We start from the raw sequence: 14747 nt of genomic DNA on the forward strand, positions 1-14747 counted from the left end.
AACATACTCCCACTTGGTAGTAGCTTCATTTCTCTTATAGCTTCTTCTCGTCATGTAATCCAAAAAGCCGTACACCCCATCTTCAAGCATGCACCCCTTGTCTCACACAAACTGAGACCACCATTTGATATTTATTCGCTTCATCTTTCCAAGCAGGAATATAGAAAATCTTCTTTTCGTTTAGTACCTGCAAATCAGCTTGAGAAAAATTAACCAGATGCATAAGATCATACACCCTCAAGATCTCCTGTTCATCCTGATCTTCCATCACTGCTTCAGCGGTCTCACAATCAACATACCACCATTTAAGATCTTTCATCACATATTGAGGCTTGACCTTCAATGGAGCTTCTTTCATACATCGAATCTGTTTGTACTTCATCACCATCCAAGGCTTGTCATCTGATCGCATCCCCCGTTCAGTATATTCAAACAATTTCCCCTTTTGAGGCTGTAATAACACAAACTTTTTCTCTTTAACAATTTCACTCCACACTATATTACCAAACCACCTAGCAAACCTGTCCCCACTCCTATTAATCAACAACAAACGTGCCAAATCCTTCACTTCACATTCAGGCAGTGTGTTAAACGATTTCAATTTCTTTGCAAAGTACTGAATCCCATCATACCTCATGGTCACAAACAACTTGAGTTGATCATCATTAAGCCAACAGATGATTCCCTTCTTCGACACATCATATCCTTTGATATTATAACTCCTCTTGAACATCATAGGTACCACTGGCTTCTTTGTCTTGATAAACCAATGAGCAAATTCTTCTTTCCGCCTTGGTTGTTCCTCCCACTCAGAATCACCCGACACATTATCATCTTGACCCAACTGTTCTTAACCAGCACTAGGAATATCATGTTCAATGCTATCATCAGGTATCTCACCTTCCTCTAAGCCACTGTCAATTTCAATCTGTTCACCAATCTTTTCAATCTCACTAAAAGGCAACACACCTTCACCCATATCGTCCTCATCTCAAACCTTTTCTTCATGACCGCTTCAAATTCCTGACACATAGAAATCTTTGAGGCCCCGAAGATGATATCGTCCACATAAACCTGAACGAGAAGAGAGTCCTTCCCATTCCACTTTACAAAAAATGTACTATCAATCTTCCCTCTCACAAATCCATTCTCCAACAGGTAATCAAAAAAAGTTGCATACCAAGCTCGTGGAGCTTGATGTAGACCATATAATGCTTTACTGAGCTTGTACACACAATCTGGAAAGTCTGGATCAGGAAAGCCAGGAGGATGCTCGACATATACCACTTCATCGACCTTGCCATTTAGAAAAACACTCTTAACATATAGCTGAAACACCATCATATCTTTGTGAGTAGCGAAGGCCAAGAAAAGTCGAATTGCCTCCAGCCTTGCCACAGGAGCAAACACCTCATTGTAGTCGATCCCTTCTTGTTGATTAAATCCCTTGAGTACTAATCTTGCTTTGTTCCGGATGATTACCCCTTTCTCATATCTCTTGCATTTGAATAACCACTTCGTACCGATTGCATGCACATCTTGTTTCTTTCAACCAACTCCTATACCTCCATTTTGTTAAACTGACCCAATTCTTTCTGCATGGCTTCAACTCACGAACTATCTTTCAACGCCATCTGATAGTTTTTTGGTTCAATTTGACTGATAAAGCAGGTATACAGGCGTCATTCGTAATACCAATGTCTTTAATGCTTGCATACACACATGTATTTTCCTCCAAGCTCCTTCTGGTTCGCACTCCATCGGAAGGATTACTCATCACATTCTCCAAGGGATGATTCTTGTGGATTCTGGTGGTTTGGACATGAGCAACCTCCAAGTCTTCACCTAGATTAGGAGTGAGTTCATCTGAATCATGTTGAGTGTGAAACGGATTTATAAAGTCATCACCACTTGAGACAGCAGGGGTTTCAACCGCACTTGACACATTAGATTGTTTATCATTAACATTTGGAAGATGCATGATGGCCTCTTCTTCATCAATTAGCATATGAGTGGCCATCCTTTCTTCGATATCTGCAAATTCAATAGATGGAAAATTAAAAGACTTAAACAATCTATCATAATCAAAAGCCTCCTCTGGTCCCATGCTAGGTTTTGGTGATTTGTAACTAGTAATGCCCGTGTTACCGACGACCTCAACCTTATTGTTTGATAAATTAAAGACTCTTCTGTTGGGAGATCCAACCACGTAGCCAACAAGAATACCTTCGTCAGCCTTCTCACTAAATTTTGAATTAGTTTTTATGATCGAACAAGGGAACCCAAAAGGTTCAAGACCTTTCAGATTAGACTTTCGACCGTGCATTAATTCATAACAGGTTTTATTTAATCTTTTAACAGTCAAAACACGGTTAAGGATATAGCAGGTTGTGGCGACAACCTCAGCCCAGAACACCACGGGAAGTTTAGCATATGCCAGCATAGTCCTGGCTTCCTCGATTAAAGTTATATTCTTCCTTTCAGCTACTCCATTCTGCTGCGGAGTATATGGTGCACTAAACTGATGCTCTATCCCTTTCTGTAGACAAAACATCTCCATTTGATAGTTCTTGAACTCTGTGTCGTTATCGCTTCTGATGAACTTGACCTTTCCACCAACAATGATTTCCACTTTGGTAATCAAGTCAATTACCAACTACACTGTTTCATCCTTAGCTTTTATAAATATAGCCACGAGTACCGTGAGTAGTCATCGGTCACAACTAAGCAGTAAGATGTTCTCCCCAAACTTTTAACGCTTATGGGACCAAATAGATCCATGTGTAGTAAATCTAGGGGAGTGACATTAAGTTAATCATCTTGGAGTGATGCGGTTTTTGTGCTGCTTTCCTTTCTTTCATGACAGACATTGGTCTTCAAAGTTGAAATTTTTCAATGGAACCCCAAGAACCAAACCATTTTTGACTATGTAATTCATTTTACGTAGACGAATATGACCCATTCTCCGGTGCCACAATTCCGACTCAGACTCTGTTGCTTTAGACAGAAGACATGATTCTTCTGTCACCATCTTGGTGGACCTCATGTCCATCACATATGTATTCTTCTCTTTTGGAGCTTTCATGACTACCCAGTTTTCAGGGTTCTTGAAACCAGGATAAAGCACGAGTGCTTCGTCCTTTGTAAAATGCATGGTATATTCTTTGTCACAAATTTGAGACACACTTAGAAGATCGGGCTTTAACTCTTCCACAAAATTAACCTTCTCCAACTTGATCCTTCCATTAGTAACAGTACCGATTCCCGAAATGTTTCCTCCACTTTCTCCTGCAAAGCTAACTCTTCCTCCTTGTATGGCTTTCAAATCACGTAACAATTTCTTGTTACCCGTCATGTGCCGGGAACAGCCACTGTCGACAACCCACATGTTGTTCACAGTCCTATCCGACTGTTCTTGCACAGTTAAAGAGACGAATTAAAAGCGGGGGACCCAAGACCTCCTAGTCTTGGGTTGGTCAAACTTGTTAAACGGCGTCCAACTCGTTGGTTGCCCAAGGTTCCTTTTAGGGAAGTTTCCATTTGTCTAATAGGGAGATTTCTAGAAAAATGAATATGAGACCAGCTAAACATCCTTGAGTTTCTAGCAGTAAAGGTTTCAGATGACTCATAGTTACACGTTCTATGATTAACTGGGAAAAAACGAGGTTGGTTTCTTGAAAATCTTGGGTTTCCCCAACAATTAGTGTTAGTAGATTTAAACTTTTTATCAACTCCAGTTTTAGGTTTCGTTTTATTCTCAGTTTTGGTTGGCCTCATATTTTTAGGTTTCTTCCTTTTCAGATAACATTTATTGACAACGTGAACTCTCTTATGACATCTAAAGCAATTCTTGTTCGAACTATTAGTGTCCATTCGAACATCCGTTTCGGGAGATGCAGCAGAGGATGAGGTTGTGTTACTGATAGTTTGTTTACATAGGGGGGAACAAATGGGTTTAAAGAAGATTTCTTTCTACAAAAAGTATCATTCTCCCCCCGTTTGAGTAACACAACATCATCTTCCATGTTAAAAGAGTCGACAAAATTTCCAGAATTTGTAACTTGACTTGTGACATGAGATTTTGTCTGAACCGATTCGTTAATATTAGCGTCAGTATTGCTTGTTTGGACCTTAACGGGTACAGAGTTGAATTTCATGTTACCCGTTACAGTCTGATCAGTTTCAACACAAGAAGATGGCTGATTACATGGATTATAAGTATAATTATTGTTAAAAGGTGGTGGAACTTCTGTGTATCCAATTCCCCCTTTTTGATAGGAAAGCGTTGAACACTTAGGACATGATCAAGTGTTGGATCCCGTAGGTGTATCAATCCAGTAACAATAACAATAACGTATCTCAGATCTGAGCGTAATCGATTAATACATTAACTATAGATCTAACTCATAATTACGTATGATTAAGTGTTGTATATGTTTATATACTATTAGAATCAGTAGTTGTATAAAATTAAGGATGAAGATCGAGAGAGGATTTGGACAGAGTTTCGTTAGTTAATCTCTCAAAGCTTAAATTATGTGTGAACAGTGTTCACTATTTATAGAAGATATGTCTGGTTCGCTAACATCCCCTAGCCGATGACACGTCTCACATGCCATTAATGGACATTGAGGTTGATGAACAGCTGAACTACTTTGAGCAACCAATTGAGATTGTTGACCGCTAAGAAAAGCAACTTCGTCACAACGTTATACCCTTAGTGAAACTGATATGGAAGCATCGCAAGGGATCATATGCTACATGGGAAGATAAGGATGAGATACTCAAGTTTTACCCTAATCTGTTTAAGTAATAGTTAGATTTCGGGGACGAAACCTCTTTAAGGAGGGAATACTAGTAGCATCCTAAATATCATAATATTAAATAAAGAAAGTTGTGTTTAGTTATCGTGTTTTAATATTTAATTAGTATTAAATAAAGAAAGAATTATGGACTTAGATTAATTAAGATGGAATAATGGGTGAGATGGGCCTTAGGTCCATGGGCTTTGAGGAGTATAAATATCTCCTTAAACCACCCTAAAACCCTGACTCCTCATTCCATCTTTCCCTAATCTCTACACACACTCAAAAAACCACACACCTCTTTATTAATTGCGGCCAAGAGAGGAGAGGGGAGAGCGAAATCAAACGAACGTGATTATCAATAGATCTTCCATATACAAGATAGATCCAAGGTTTTAAAGTTCATAAGAAAGCTAACCAAGACCAAACAAACACGTAAAGGTATGTTCTTGATCTTAAAGATTTCCTTTTTGTTGACGGTTGGCCTTAAAACGTAAACCTAGAGTAGATCGGCTATAAACGAAACATAAAGTTGTAAACTTGATGTTAAAATGAGCGTAACGAACCCAAAAATGGATATGGCTCGTTTAAAAGAAAACCCTAGATCTAGTTTTGAATGTTTTGGGTTTAAAGGTCCAAACTTAATAATTTTCAGGGTTAGATTTTAGCTGAAGACGGTTAAGGAAACATTTACGGGTTAACACCAAACCTTAACGAGTATTAAATCATGAAATATGATAGTAGTAAGGGCAAAGCGAACCCCAACGGTTCAGCTGGGTCAATCACAATGGGGCTATCCTATTAGATAGCTCAATTCCATCATAGGTTCGCTTACAAAGACCCAACCAGATTGCAAAGGCCATAATCGATCACCAGGGAATGATTTTCTTACCATGTGTGTTCGAACACTTGAGGGACTCACATACATTGGAGTTCGCTTACAAGGGAGACTCACAATGCCTTAACTAGCATGCAATCTTGAAAGTCGCTTACTTTGGGACTCGCATACAAAGCCCTTAGTCGATCTCACTGTTAAAATCGCTTACAATCATTTCGCATACATTGAGCTCGAGTACACATGCAGTCTCATACATGGTCAGAAAGGAACACATATGGATGTCGCATACAATGGAACACGAATACTTTATGATGATTGCCTACCTTAAACTCGATTTCAAAATAGGAAATCATTTACAATGTATACATATTCACTTACAATATTGTTCGCTTACACCTATACCCGATTACATTCCAAACTCGAACACAATCGTGGGTGAACACGAATACAAAGCTAAACTAGTTTACTACTTTGTCTAATCACATACAAAGGTGACCACAGTTAGGGTGAGGAATGATTTCAGAAGCTAACTCGATTACTTCAAAGAAGCTCGCATACAATTCATGTCCGCTTCCGATACTTAGTAAGATTTCAAGGAAATTCATCGATTACACCAAGTCATATCGCTTACATGCCTTAACTAGCGAACAGTACAGTAGATTACAAGGTTAAGCCAAGTCCAACATGACTCGATTCCAATGTGTTCACACACATTATTGAGGCTATATTCGCATACAATAACTCGAATAAAACGAATATCGCATACACATGCCTTAGTAGAGTACACCGCTTGATAGATTACAATATACATATCACTTACAGCTTATTACACCTGCAAACATATAAACTTGGTTACCTTGGATACCGATCAATATATATATATATATATATATATATATATATATATATATATATATATATATATTCAGTTACTTGGCCACCCTTAACTCGAACACAAGATACGGGTTCACACGTGTCTTATGTAGTTGAATTCATTATCACACAAGTAACCCGTGCATGTATACGCATGCATGTATACACCCCTATACATGCAACCGATGAGACACGATGTAGCCGCAAACTAGACAGATATATATGAGTGTATACCTATATACATAGGTGTAGGTTCCCAGCCGGATCAACACAGGAGTATCTCGTAACATGAGGGTGCGGAATCCCATACGTATACGATACGAGTGTTAATACGAGAGAAACGTAAAGAACACGTAACACGTACGAAAAAAGGTTTACTTGTTATTAGATGTTAAACCAAACAACCGATAAACGCTAGCCGTCCAAGACAAAAAAGATCAGTATACCATAAAGAAGGCCAAAGTTAGGTTTATATAGCCACGACAACTTCGCCTAACAGACTAGGCGAAGTTGTCCCTAACTTCGCTAATATACTAACTTCACTACTAAACACTTTAACTAACAATTTCACCAAAACGTAATAAGCAAAGTAACGATTACACACACGATAAACTCAAGACTAATGAACTACTGGCATAATGCACCAACATACTCCCACTTGGTAGTAGCTTCATTTCTCTTATAGCTTCTTCTCGTCATGTAATCCAAAAAGCCGTACACCCCATCTTCAAGCATGCACCCCTTGTCTCACACAAACTGAGACCACCATTTGATATTTATTCGCTTCATCTTTCCAAGCAGGAATATAGAAAATCTTCTTTTCGTTTAGTACCTGCAAATCAGCTTGAGAAAAATTAACCAGATGCATAAGATCATACACCCTCAAGATCTCCTGTTCATCCTGATCTTCCATCACTGCTTCAGCGGTCTCACAATCAACATACCACCATTTAAGATCTTTCATCACATATTGAGGCTTGACCTTCAATGGAGCTTCTTTCATACATCGAATCTGTTTGTACTTCATCACCATCCAAGGCTTGTCATCTGATCGCATCCCCCGTTCAGTATATTCAAACAATTTCCCCTTTTGAGGCTGTAATAACACAAACTTTTTCTCTTTAACAATTTCACTCCACACTATATTACCAAACCACCTAGCAAACCTGTCCCCACTCCTATTAATCAACAACAAACGTGCCAAATCCTTCACTTCACATTCAGGCAGTGTGTTAAACGATTTCAATTTCTTTGCAAAGTACTGAATCCCATCATACCTCATGGTCACAAACAACTTGAGTTGATCATCATTAAGCCAACAGATGATTCCCTTCTTCGACACATCATATCCTTTGATATTATAACTCCTCTTGAACATCATAGGTACCACTGGCTTCTTTGTCTTGATAAACCAATGAGCAAATTCTTCTTTCCGCCTTGGTTGTTCCTCCCACTCAGAATCACCCGACACATTATCATCTTGACCCAACTGTTCTTAACCAGCACTAGGAATATCATGTTCAATGCTATCATCAGGTATCTCACCTTCCTCTAAGCCACTGTCAATTTCAATCTGTTCACCAATCTTTTCAATCTCACTAAAAGGCAACACACCTTCACCCATATCGTCCTCATCTCAAACCTTTTCTTCATGACCGCTTCAAATTCCTGACACATAGAAATCTTTGAGGCCCCGAAGATGATATCGTCCACATAAACCTGAACGAGAAGAGAGTCCTTCCCATTCCACTTTACAAAAAATGTACTATCAATCTTCCCTCTCACAAATCCATTCTCCAACAGGTAATCAAAAAAAGTTGCATACCAAGCTCGTGGAGCTTGATGTAGACCATATAATGCTTTACTGAGCTTGTACACACAATCTGGAAAGTCTGGATCAGGAAAGCCAGGAGGATGCTCGACATATACCACTTCATCGACCTTGCCATTTAGAAAAACACTCTTAACATATAGCTGAAACACCATCATATCTTTGTGAGTAGCGAAGGCCAAGAAAAGTCGAATTGCCTCCAGCCTTGCCACAGGAGCAAACACCTCATTGTAGTCGATCCCTTCTTGTTGATTAAATCCCTTGAGTACTAATCTTGCTTTGTTCCGGATGATTACCCCTTTCTCATATCTCTTGCATTTGAATAACCACTTCGTACCGATTGCATGCACATCTTGTTTCTTTCAACCAACTCCTATACCTCCATTTTGTTAAACTGACCCAATTCTTTCTGCATGGCTTCAACTCACGAACTATCTTTCAACGCCATCTGATAGTTTTTTGGTTCAATTTGACTGATAAAGCAGGTATACAGGCGTCATTCGTAATACCAATGTCTTTAATGCTTGCATACACACATGTATTTTCCTCCAAGCTCCTTCTGGTTCGCACTCCATCGGAAGGATTACTCATCACATTCTCCAAGGGATGATTCTTGTGGATTCTGGTGGTTTGGACATGAGCAACCTCCAAGTCTTCACCTAGATTAGGAGTGAGTTCATCTGAATCATGTTGAGTGTGAAACGGATTTATAAAGTCATCACCACTTGAGACAGCAGGGGTTTCAACCGCACTTGACACATTAGATTGTTTATCATTAACATTTGGAAGATGCATGATGGCCTCTTCTTCATCAATTAGCATATGAGTGGCCATCCTTTCTTCGATATCTGCAAATTCAATAGATGGAAAATTAAAAGACTTAAACAATCTATCATAATCAAAAGCCTCCTCTGGTCCCATGCTAGGTTTTGGTGATTTGTAACTAGTAATGCCCGTGTTACCGACGACCTCAACCTTATTGTTTGATAAATTAAAGACTCTTCTGTTGGGAGATCCAACCACGTAGCCAACAAGAATACCTTCGTCAGCCTTCTCACTAAATTTTGAATTAGTTTTTATGATCGAACAAGGGAACCCAAAAGGTTCAAGACCTTTCAGATTAGACTTTCGACCGTGCATTAATTCATAACAGGTTTTATTTAATCTTTTAACAGTCAAAACACGGTTAAGGATATAGCAGGTTGTGGCGACAACCTCAGCCCAGAACACCACGGGAAGTTTAGCATATGCCAGCATAGTCCTGGCTTCCTCGATTAAAGTTATATTCTTCCTTTCAGCTACTCCATTCTGCTGCGGAGTATATGGTGCACTAAACTGATGCTCTATCCCTTTCTGTAGACAAAACATCTCCATTTGATAGTTCTTGAACTCTGTGTCGTTATCGCTTCTGATGAACTTGACCTTTCCACCAACAATGATTTCCACTTTGGTAATCAAGTCAATTACCAACTACACTGTTTCATCCTTAGCTTTTATAAATATAGCCACGAGTACCGTGAGTAGTCATCGGTCACAACTAAGCAGTAAGATGTTCTCCCCAAACTTTTAACGCTTATGGGACCAAATAGATCCATGTGTAGTAAATCTAGGGGAGTGACATTAAGTTAATCATCTTGGAGTGATGCGGTTTTTGTGCTGCTTTCCTTTCTTTCATGACAGACATTGGTCTTCAAAGTTGAAATTTTTCAATGGAACCCCAAGAACCAAACCATTTTTGACTATGTAATTCATTTTACGTAGACGAATATGACCCATTCTCCGGTGCCACAATTCCGACTCAGACTCTGTTGCTTTAGACAGAAGACATGATTCTTCTGTCACCATCTTGGTGGACCTCATGTCCATCACATATGTATTCTTCTCTTTTGGAGCTTTCATGACTACCCAGTTTTCAGGGTTCTTGAAACCAGGATAAAGCACGAGTGCTTCGTCCTTTGTAAAATGCATGGTATATTCTTTGTCACAAATTTGAGACACACTTAGAAGATCGGGCTTTAACTCTTCCACAAAATTAACCTTCTCCAACTTGATCCTTCCATTAGTAACAGTACCGATTCCCGAAATGTTTCCTCCACTTTCTCCTGCAAAGCTAACTCTTCCTCCTTGTATGGCTTTCAAATCACGTAACAATTTCTTGTTACCCGTCATGTGCCGGGAACAGCCACTGTCGACAACCCACATGTTGTTCACAGTCCTATCCGACTGTTCTTGCACAGTTAAAGAGACGAATTAAAAGCGGGGGACCCAAGACCTCCTAGTCTTGGGTTGGTCAAACTTGTTAAACGGCGTCCAACTCGTTGGTTGCCCAAGGTTCCTTTTAGGGAAGTTTCCATTTGTCTAATAGGGAGATTTCTAGAAAAATGAATATGAGACCAGCTAAACATCCTTGAGTTTCTAGCAGTAAAGGTTTCAGATGACTCATAGTTACACGTTCTATGATTAACTGGGAAAAAACGAGGTTGGTTTCTTGAAAATCTTGGGTTTCCCCAACAATTAGTGTTAGTAGATTTAAACTTTTTATCAACTCCAGTTTTAGGTTTCGTTTTATTCTCAGTTTTGGTTGGCCTCATATTTTTAGGTTTCTTCCTTTTCAGATAACATTTATTGACAACGTGAACTCTCTTATGACATCTAAAGCAATTCTTGTTCGAACTATTAGTGTCCATTCGAACATCCGTTTCGGGAGATGCAGCAGAGGATGAGGTTGTGTTACTGATAGTTTGTTTACATAGGGGGGAACAAATGGGTTTAAAGAAGATTTCTTTCTACAAAAAGTATCATTCTCCCCCCGTTTGAGTAACACAACATCATCTTCCATGTTAAAAGAGTCGACAAAATTTCCAGAATTTGTAACTTGACTTGTGACATGAGATTTTGTCTGAACCGATTCGTTAATATTAGCGTCAGTATTGCTTGTTTGGACCTTAACGGGTACAGAGTTGAATTTCATGTTACCCGTTACAGTCTGATCAGTTTCAACACAAGAAGATGGCTGATTACATGGATTATAAGTATAATTATTGTTAAAAGGTGGTGGAACTTCTGTGTATCCAATTCCCCCTTTTTGATAGGAAAGCGTTGAACACTTAGGACATGATCAAGTGTTGGATCCCGTAGGTGTATCAATCCAGTAACAATAACAATAACGTATCTCAGATCTGAGCGTAATCGATTAATACATTAACTATAGATCTAACTCATAATTACGTATGATTAAGTGTTGTATATGTTTATATACTATTAGAATCAGTAGTTGTATAAAATTAAGGATGAAGATCGAGAGAGGATTTGGACAGAGTTTCGTTAGTTAATCTCTCAAAGCTTAAATTATGTGTGAACAGTGTTCACTATTTATAGAAGATAGGTCTGGTTCGCTAACATCCCCTAGCGAACCAGATCCCACTTCGTTACATACATAAATTAGACGAAACACCCTCTGATTCGTTAACATCCCCTAACAAATCAGAGGAGACTAAACTTAAGGTCTAGTTTGCTAAACATCCTTAGCGAACTAGCCTTATACTTTAACGAACTACATGAAATAATAATAGTTTATTACATTAAACAAACGACAAATACTTTAACGACGATTACAAAGACTCAAGACGCAAAACCGTGCACTAACAGACCCCACCTAGTCTTGAGATCTTTGTCTTTAATTTACTTGAAGCGCTTGGACCGCCAGTCTCTGCAACTATGAATTCCATTTTCATGACAAATGCGCACAGGGCGTTGGAATTGCATAGCCAGGTCGTAGTCTTCACGGCGCTCGATCAGAATCTGCTTCCTGTGTAGCACGTCATTATCGGTTTCAGATAAATTAACCAACCACATCGGGTCGATTATCTTGTTAAGCTCAGTCTTCAGTCCTTTACCAAGTACAATGACGGCCTCGCCCTTACGATTGTCATAGTACCAGCGGTCGAATGAAAGATGCATTTGTTGTGGCATCGTCTTCACCGGCACTTGTTTCATCGTCTTCGGCAGCTTTACTTTAAGAACAAGTTTCTTCCAGCCAGTCTTTGGATCAATCTCGTCAATGCATTTACGTCTCGGGACCTGGGGCTTGAAGAAATTGAACCCATGATTAACTTCGAACAGCAAGTGTTGATGAAACCACTCAGATGTTCGGATGCCACCACGATTGATAAATGGACGCCTCGGAGGGTACGAACATCCCAACGCAGTAGTGTAAGAACATCCATTATCCTCTCGTAGTACTGAACTCCCTTTTTATTGATTCCCGTATCGATAATCAATAACAATAGACAGTTCCGAATCTATACTATCAATATGTTTATAGATCTAGCTCATAATTAACCTTGATTTAATGTTATGTATGTGTAATAACGTTAATGTGAAGCTTGAGAGAGAGAGAGTAAATACTTTAAATCTTTCCTGAATAATGTTATATCTCACTAAAACTCTCTATCTAACAAGTGAACAGTTTTTCACTATATATAGAAGGCGACCTTGTTCGCTAACATACCCTAGCGAACCAGCTTCCCCTTCGTTACATAATTTAACTTAACAAGACTTAACCTTAACGAACTAGACTTAGTTCGCTAACATCCCTAGCGAACTAGACCTAAACTTAACAAACTAGTTCAAAATAAACATTAAATATTACATTAATCATCAAATATACATTAACGATAAATACAAAGACTCTAGACGAAAAACCGTGCACTAACAGACACCCCCTCGTCTTGAGCTCTTTGTCTTTAACTTATTTGAAGCGCTTGGACTGCCAGTTCTGCAACTATGAATTCCATGTTCGTGACACACGCGAACAACTCGTTGGAATTGCATAGCCAGGTCGTAATCTTCTTGGCGTTCAAACAAAATCTGCTTCCTGTATAGCACGTCGTTGTCTGTCTCTGATAAATTAACCAACCACATCGGGTTGATTATCTTGATGAGCTCGGTCTGCAGTCCTCGACCACAAACAATAACGGCCTCGCCAGTACGATTGTCATAGTACCAACGGTTGAAAGACAGATAAATATCTTGAGACATTGTCTTCACAGGAACCTTTTTCATTGTCTTTGGCGGCTTCACTTTCAAGACAAGTTTCTTCCAGCCGGTCCTTGGATCAATCTCGTCAATGTGCTTACGTCTTGGGACCTGGGGCTTGAAGAATTTGAAGCCATGATTGACCTCGAACAGTAAGTGTTGATGAAACCACTCAGCCGTTCGGCGATTCCCACGATTGATAAATGGACGTCTCGCGAGGGTACGTACATCCCAACGCGGTAGAGTTAAAACATCCATTATCCTCTCGTAATACTGGACACCCTTTTCCCACTGGACTATACATACCTTAAGGTATGAATCATATAGCCAGGAGACAATATCACCATGTACCTTAGAAACAGTCTTGAAGGTAGTCACCTGATTCGCCTCAATCCAAGCAGCAACAGTATCTTTCCTTCCTTGATTCTACATACCGATAAGCACTTATAATCTTACCCACTTTCTGACGTTTGAACCATCTTTCAATGTCATCATCAGTTACTTCTTTGAGTGAGGGAACTGTTCGCTGCACAATCTTCTCCAGTTCATCCTCAGTCTCTTTAATTACGTCTTCATGAAATACTGGAGCACATTGATCGACGTTTGCGTGTTGATACAAGACAGGGTACTCTTCAGCTGTCACATCTTCCATCTCAATCTCCTCGTTCTCATAAATAAAATTCGTATCCATAAATAACGGATCAACTTCCATTTCATCCTCATTGATCACTTCGACATCAGGCTCAGTCTCTAAAGCAGTCAACTGATCGTCATTCAGCCCAAACAGAATCGAAATCTGCTCCCGTGTCAAAGATCTAACCACAAACTCGCCGACCTCTATCTCATCTCTGTTCACCATACTTCTAACCACCCCTGATCCATCAATAAATATCACCGTGTTAGCCTCAATCATTTCTATTGGCTTGGCAGCTGTTGGATCTTGATAAATAATTATCTGCTTGTTAGAATCATCACCGCCACTAACACCAGCACCAGAGGATGAACCATACGATTGTTTAGGCTCACCTCCTGCATCAGATTTGTCAGGATCATCATCGTCATTTTTGAGTTTCTTGAAGGCATCTTCTTTACAAGTTAATTGTAAAATCAACTCTTCTTGTTCCTTTAGTTTCACCCCCTGAGACTCAACAATCGTACGTAACGACTTAGTCTCCTTCTGACAGAAAGAAATATAACTCATCATTTTTCGTTGATTCTCCATGAGTCGTTCTTGAGTTTGTCGATCAGCTGCCATTTGATTTTCATATAAATGTAGCAGATTTAGCAGCATTTCAGTTTGACGACCTGGTGGAAAGTTGTATACGGATGGATGAACAGGTTGAACAGGTCCTTGGGGTCGAGT

This window comes from Bidens hawaiensis, unplaced genomic scaffold (assembly GCF_021521415.1).
Source record: "Bidens hawaiensis isolate Kalapana, Puna unplaced genomic scaffold, B.hawaiensis_p1.1 tig00004126_1, whole genome shotgun sequence".
NCBI lineage: Eukaryota > Viridiplantae > Streptophyta > Magnoliopsida > Asterales > Asteraceae > Bidens > Bidens hawaiensis.